The sequence below is a fragment of the Hyaena hyaena genome, unplaced genomic scaffold (assembly GCF_003009895.1).
Source record: "Hyaena hyaena isolate Hyena2069 unplaced genomic scaffold, ASM300989v1 scaffold_1244, whole genome shotgun sequence".
NCBI classification, from domain to species: domain Eukaryota; kingdom Metazoa; phylum Chordata; class Mammalia; order Carnivora; family Hyaenidae; genus Hyaena; species Hyaena hyaena.
In genome coordinates, this window is record NW_024081880.1 from 210,799 (window position 1) to 218,209 (window position 7,411).

Here is a 7,411-nt window from a genome sequence, read left to right on the forward strand (position 1 = left end):
TTATTTTTCAATTTTAATCAGACATACCAAAAGGTCCTTGCTGTACCTCATGTCTGCGTAATGAAAGGTGAGATAGTGCGAGGCCTGCATGTGCTGCACATTTTTGTGGGCTGAACTAAATTATAGTCTATAGCAGTTTTCCCAAAGCGTCTCAAAAGTAGTTACTAGTTCTTAGTTGAAAAGAAGAGGTCATTTTTGGAAGATTGAGTTAAAGTAAAATTAGTTCCTTTGTGATGATATGTCTCAGAGCCTATAATATGCTGATGTGTATAGTGGATTTCTAAGAGAATGATGTGTGTACTTTCTCACATTTTTTTATATTTTTTAAATTTATTTCTAGGAAAGAGAGAGAGAGAGCGAGTGAGCAGGGGAGGGTCAGAGAGAGAGAGGGAGATACAGACTCTGAAATAGGCTCCAGGCTCCGAGCTGGCAGTCAGCACAGAGCCCGACGCGGGGCTCGAACCCACGAACCGCGAGATCATGACCTAAGAGAAAGTCGGACGCTTAACTGACTAAGCCACCCAGGCGCCCCACTTTCTCACATTTTTAAAGCAAACCTTCTTCCTCTACTCCTTTTATCTTTTTGCAAAGCATCTCATTGATGTTTTGTTTCACAGAACAGAATTTGGTCAAAACTGTTTATAGAATCTGGAAAAGAGAATTTTTTTAAATTTTTATTAAAATTCTATAACCTATCTCTTGAATCTGGATTCCTCGGAGTCTAGATAAGTGCTTCTAAAACTTTAATGTGTATGCAAATTTGCTGGATAGTCTGTTAATATGTGGAATTGGATTCGGTTGGTCTCAGTGGGGCCAGTGATTTTGCATTTCTAACAAGGTCCCAGATGACATTGATGATATTGACCCATGCAACACACTTTGTGTTTCTGGTTGAAAAATGTTTAAATGGTTTCTGTTGCCTGGGTCTTGGCAGTGAGCTCGTTAGAAGGGCATTTCCTTACAAAACAGGGAGTTGGAGCTGAGTAAATAGTTATTATTCTGTTTAATTTTCTTTATAATTTTACCTGGCTAGGAGGGGTACACATGCACATACACTCATGAATTTAGAGTAAAAGAGCAAATAGCTATGTGCATTAACACTGCACTGTCTGTGTTTGAAGTATTCCATGTTTTTTTGAGAAGTCCCTACTGGGAGAGTTTGAGTCTCTGTTCTGTAAACAATAACTTTGAATGTTAAATTCCACATCTAGAATAATTCTTAGTTCGACTCACTTGTTTAACTGGTTACCCATCTTAACATTATGCACCCAGCCTAGGCCAAAGTCTTAATTGACTCTTTGTGAAAGTTTATCAGACAAGGTTTTAATTATTTAATCTAAGGCTGAAATAACAAAAGATTTATCTTGTAGGCTAACTCCATGTATTTGTACTTTGATATCTGAAGAGATCTCTGTACAGAGGTTCTAAGGCTACTGTTTGAGCTTGATGGGAAAGAGCAACAGAAATGATTAACAGTTATCTGTGCTGGGCGGGGGAAAGGAAATACCCTCACAGAAGCTGAGCTGCTTATTTGACATCCCTGATAAACCATTAGGTTATGCTGACACCACATTGTCACCAGATGGTCTTTGCACCCTGTGCTTTGGTTAGCATCCATTGTCAAATACTTAAATATTGACTAAAGCTATTATAAAAATAATTTGTTTCAAATGCCATTTTATTTTTTAATACTAAAATTGCTTTTTAGGCTGTGTATTCAGAGTAACTGGGCCAAGATTCCAGTGAAATATCTAGATAGTGCTAAAAATAAGTGCAGTGTTATTCCTTTAAGCCCCCTCTCAGTGCTTGGATTGATTACTCCTCAAATTCTTGCTAACAAATTCTTCCTGATAGAGATTTATTTGTATGTAACCCAAAACTCCTATTTGGAAACAATTGATGGAGTTATGAAAAGTCTTTCCTCAGTAGGTTAAATGTTTCCTGCAGACACTTTGTCACTGTTACCAAGTAAAACTTAAATCCTTAGTCATATCAAAATTTTAAATTAATTGAGTCTGAATCATGATTTTATTATATTCCTCGATTTGTGTAATAAAGCATTAACAATATTAACGATTAAGATACTTCTTTTTATGTGTTACACTCAGTTTGGTGGAGCAGAAAAGATAAAACAAACTATAAATGCCAGTGGAAAAGAAAAACAGATTCAAAATTATCCAGTGATTTACTCAACTATAAACTACATTCTTAAAAGAGGGACATAAAATATCCTGGGCACTTATGCATGTTCTTGTGTATATGTTCTTATTTTGTTGGTGGTGTATATTGTTTTGGCTTTGTTTTGTTTTCTTGTTCCCTATATAAAACCAAATAAGAGCTTTTCTGACTTGGTAGTAGAAAGTCAGGATAGAGAGCTGGCTGAGCTGTCCTCCATCTCTAAGTTGCATATAATCTATTGGGCTACTCTTATGTCCACCTCTTCATAAATTTAGATGGCTGGCTCTGACTGCCATAAAAGGTATGTATCGTAGCTATGTACTATAAGAATGCTAAACTTATCATAGTTGTATCACTGTAAATTCAGCGCCTGTTGCTGTATAATTACGATACTGCATTTGAAGAAAATAAAAAAGCAACTTCAAATTTGTGTACAGAATATTGTTTTCTCATTTGTGTATTAGGAAGGATGAAAATATAGATTATTAGGTAGAAAAAACGGAGAAATTTGTGTCAGAGCTCCTTGTAATCTCACGCTTACATCCTTATGTTTGTGTATTTGCTTTCATGTAGCTTTATATAAATCACACTGTCTAATGCATGGGGGGAAAGAGATCAGAACGTGAGGGATAATCCTCTTTGAGAGAGGGACCATGTCTTATATTTCCGTCCCTACATACCCTCCATTGGGCTCTCTGCAAAGCAATATATTGATTGTGGAATCCCAAAATCATGTCAGTTTGTCTTTGAGCTGTAAGCAGGCATAAAATCAGACAAAGGCAAAAAGCAGGGTCTATAACATGAAACAATTCAAGGGAAAGTGCTAATCACAAATTAGTTATGGTGGGAGAGGAGCAAAAGAAGGAATCAAAAGTATCAATTTAGTCAACACAAGTGCAAAATCAATTATTGTAATAAAATGTTGGTTATTTGAATTTGTTCAAAATTTTCAGTCTTACTTTTAAAAAGTAAATACAATTACCTTGTTTTCAGTTTATCAGATACAGATACATAATTTCCTTGAGTATGTTTTTCCTGTTTGTGAGTCACTTCTCTGGGCTCAGCCTTGCTGTTTCCTAGGCAGCACTGAGAATTGGGGTTAAGACAAATGGATTATCCACTCATAGAGTCAACAGTCAGTTATCAGAAGTCATTACCACGTGCAAACAAAATGGGAGTTTTTAGCTTTAAAGAGAAATAAAAAGGAGTTTGAGTTTTAAGTATCATTAGGTAATACTTTATATAAACAGGAAGGTATTTCGCACTGCAACTTGAGGTTAGGCAATCAATATCCATATATAATTGGTGCCTACATTCAACCCATAATATGGTTTTCTTCTGTTTGCTCCAAGAGAATGAGGGGAAAATAACATTAAATTGTGGAACTTTAGCCATAAATCTTAATTGAGTTTGCTTAAGTGCTACTTAAAAATGTTTGCAGGAGATTTGAACCAGTGCCACAATATTAATTGAAACATAAAACTCGGTCATTTAAACATCTTTTTCCTAGGTCAGAGAAAGTCTTTACTAAATTAAAATATGCTATTATTCACCAGGGAAGATTATGTATTTTGCTCTCTGTACAAAATAAAGGTAATGGATACTGTGATTATGTGCTATAAGTCCTGGAAATTTATGGTTGACCTAAATTCCTCTAGTGTATGAATTTTTCTTGGTTAGCCACCGAACTGCATTTTGTGGGGTGAAAAAATCAGTGTCCTGGAGATTTCCTTAATTTGTTATAAGTCAGTGAGTGGATTGGTGTTAGTAAACATTCGATTCTGAATCCTGTGCTTGCACCAAGCAGCTTCTCAAGGCAACAGTACGAGGTTAACAACTTACTAAAAATAACTAACATATACTAGTGCTTATTATATGCCAGAGAGTATGTGAAGCACTTTATAGGCATTATTTCATTTTGTTCTCAGAATGATATAATGAATATATTATTATCTGCATTTTTAAAAATATTACAAACTGAGGTCCAGATCTTGTCCAAGGCCATGTGGGTGAGAAATAGTAGAAATGGGATATGACCCCAATTAGTCTGCTGGCAGCATCTTTGCTTCTAACTACTACATTAAACTTTGTCCAATAGATTAATTTAGAGGCAGCAAAAAATGTAGATGTTTTTAAGAGAACCAAAAGTCTTCATTTAAACCGTGGTAGAATTCATTTCTTTCCTGAGGTGATCAATGAGGTATAAAATACAAACTACTGCATCTATTAATAGATTAGACAATTTTTAAATTGTTTTTCATCCTGAAAGTCTATACATTAGTAAAAATGATTTAGTTGAAACTATTTTTTTCTTAGGACCTATTTCAAAACACTTTTAAAATTGAAAAGCGAATTCGGCTCAAAATTCAATTCCTATCCAAATGTATCTTTTAAAAGCAATTCCTAATTTTCTCTTCCAATGAGCTTATGAAATGTATACTCAAAAGGAGGGGACACTGTTTTTTGAAAAATGTTCATTTATTCTCTAGAAGAATCCAGAAAACCAATGATTGTCTCAATGAAATCTATGCTTTTTCCTCCCTTTTATTCTTCCTGTATAAGCAAAGTGCCTTGGTGGGAAAAGGGGGCTTAATTAATTTGAGAAAACCTGCTACAGCACATTTACTGAGATGCTATCATAAGTAATTAAAACAAAATTGCTCTTGTCAAAATAAATGAATAAATTTGATGAGGCATTTCCCTTTATTTTGGAGATTTGTTCCACTTTATCACTAATTCATAAAATCCACAAAGGGTCTCTAGTCATCAGGGTGATTAGTTAAATTCTGCTGTTGTTGCACTATTATGAAAGGGAAAAATAGATCTGATACATATACCAGGCCAAATGAATAGGCTAAGAGCAAATTTCTGCAAGTGCTCTAAAAAAATTGTGTAGGGGCGCCTGGGTGGCTTAGTCGGTTAAGCGTCCGACTTTCGCTTGGGTTATGATCTCGCGGTTCGTGGGTTCGAGCCCCACGTCGGGCTCTGTGCTGACTGCCAGCTCAGAGCCTGGAGCCTGTTTCAGTCTGTGACTCCCTCTCTCTGACCCTCCCCTGCTCACGCTGTCTCTCTCTCTCTCCTAGAAATAAATAAAACATTAAAAAAAATTTTTTTTTTAAAAATTGTGTAAGGCCATGTACCATCTGAAGTCAAGGCAAAAATTATCATTAATGTTCAATGTTTGTATGTAAATACTACAATGATTTTTCAATGTAAAGGACATTCTATCATTGGGAAAAAAATCCGCTATTGTCTCATACTACAAACCATAGAGGTAAAGCTTATAGAAGTAAAGCTTGACCACTTGTTCTGTTCTTAATAGGTGCTAGTGTGCTAGCATGAGTGTTAAGTAAAAAGATATATTATTAAGTAAAAGGATATCATATTTATAAATAAAGGTATCCACCAAAAGAGGGCTTAGGTTAAGAATTATTGAATAACATGAAATTGACTCATCCAAAATGATGTTGATGTCCTCAACTCTACAAAGAAAAGAAGGTAATATTGGGATAGGTCATACTAGAGCTGGTATTTCTAATTTAAAGCATGCAAAAGCTGAAGTCCTCTGTTTATAAAGTACCTATTATTATCAAGGCACTGTTTTAGGTAGTATGGCGATAAAAAAATATCCATGGACCTGCCTTCGAAGATCCTGTACTCTGGTACAAGAGATAAGATACTTAAATAATTACAATAGGATATAAAACAATATTTGTTGAGAAATATTCAGACACATTTTCTGAGTGGTTAGAGTTCTTTTAAAAGAAGGATTTGAGTGCTTGCTTTGGCAACACATATACTAAAATTGGAATGATACAGAGAAGATTAGCATGGCCCCTGCACAAGGATGACATGCCAATTCATGAAGTTAGCCATATTTTTGAATGCTGAGAACAAATTGAGAGCTGATGGGGGTGGGGGAGAAGGGAAGGGGGGTGATGGCGGAGGGCACTTGTTGGGATGAGCACTGGGTGTTATATGGAAACCAACTTGACAATAAACTATTTAAGAAATAAATAAACATTTAAAAAATTTAAAAAATATAAAATAAAAGAAGAGTTTGAGACTTGTCTTTCAAGAGATACACCAAACTTCCAACCTAAACATATCTATTTGAGTACAGAAACTCATACATCACCTTTTAGGATTATTCATTTTGGATATTAGTCACAGAAAATCTGTCATTTTGACCTAGGTTTCTCATAGCCAATCCAGTATTTCAGAAACCCTACCAGGTAGATGTCTTTAAACTTTATGTTTAAGTTTATAATGTGAACATTAGGAAGCATGATAAAACAAATCTGGTGAAAACCCCATATCCTGTACTCTGATGTTCAACTTAAGCATTTATTTATTCAGTCAAATCATACTATTGATCACCCTATTGGGTGGTGGGAACAGTGTTGAATATTGGTAGTATGAAGATGAAGAACCATGTTAGACCCAAGGAACAGAAAAGCAAGAGAATAAACATAGATGACAAATGCTAAAATAAAGGCATACAATATCATGGAAGTGGCAAGAAAGCAGAATGGAAGATGGCACATGTGATTTAAGTTAAGCAGTGAAGAAGGCAAAGTGGTTCTGATGAAGGGAATAACCCATGAAAAAACATGTGGAAGATGGCATGGTCAGGGAAAATTGTGAGATGCCTGGATTATAGGGCAGATGAAAGTGAGTGATAGAAATTCAGTAAGTACTTTGGTTATAGCTCTGTATTCAGTCTCACTTCTGCTTCTCTTCCCAGGCCCACTGTCATCATCCCAGTTCAGACACTGCCCAGAAAGCTGAATTATTAAAATAATATAAAGATTCTTTACCCCAAGAGCTGACACCATCTCAGAATATATATTGCTCTTTCTTTCTAACATTCCTAAACACAGTATTGATTAAGTTTGGGTCTGTTTTCTTTTCCACGAGTGCCTAGTATAGAGTCTGGGTTGATAACTTGTTCTGGTCAAATGATTGAATATGAAATGTGGAAGAGTAAATAAAAATAAAAACAACAAAATACTGGATGAATATTCAAACTTCACATTTAACTTAGTGACATTGGCAGTGATTTCCTGGAATATTGTGTTGAAATGGCATTCTAGAGTCATGTACAGAATCAATGGAAGAGTGTAGTGGTTAATTTAGGAATTCTTCCAGGAACAAGGAAGGAGGAAATGACATCATTACTCTTCTCAACATTCTCATCCCATCCCTGGCTCCCCACCAGCCTCCAACAGTT

The 7,411-nt window shown here is 35.4% G+C and overlaps 1 non-coding gene across 1 annotated transcript; it reads left to right on the forward strand.

Moving 5' to 3' along the window:
- The first annotated feature begins 5,953 nt into the window (after positions 1-5,953).
- Positions 5,954-6,060, forward strand: LOC120224781. The gene has a single exon (XR_005526660.1). It is a non-coding gene; the product is annotated as a U6 spliceosomal RNA (small nuclear RNA).
- The last annotated feature ends 1,351 nt before the right edge of the window (positions 6,061-7,411 follow it).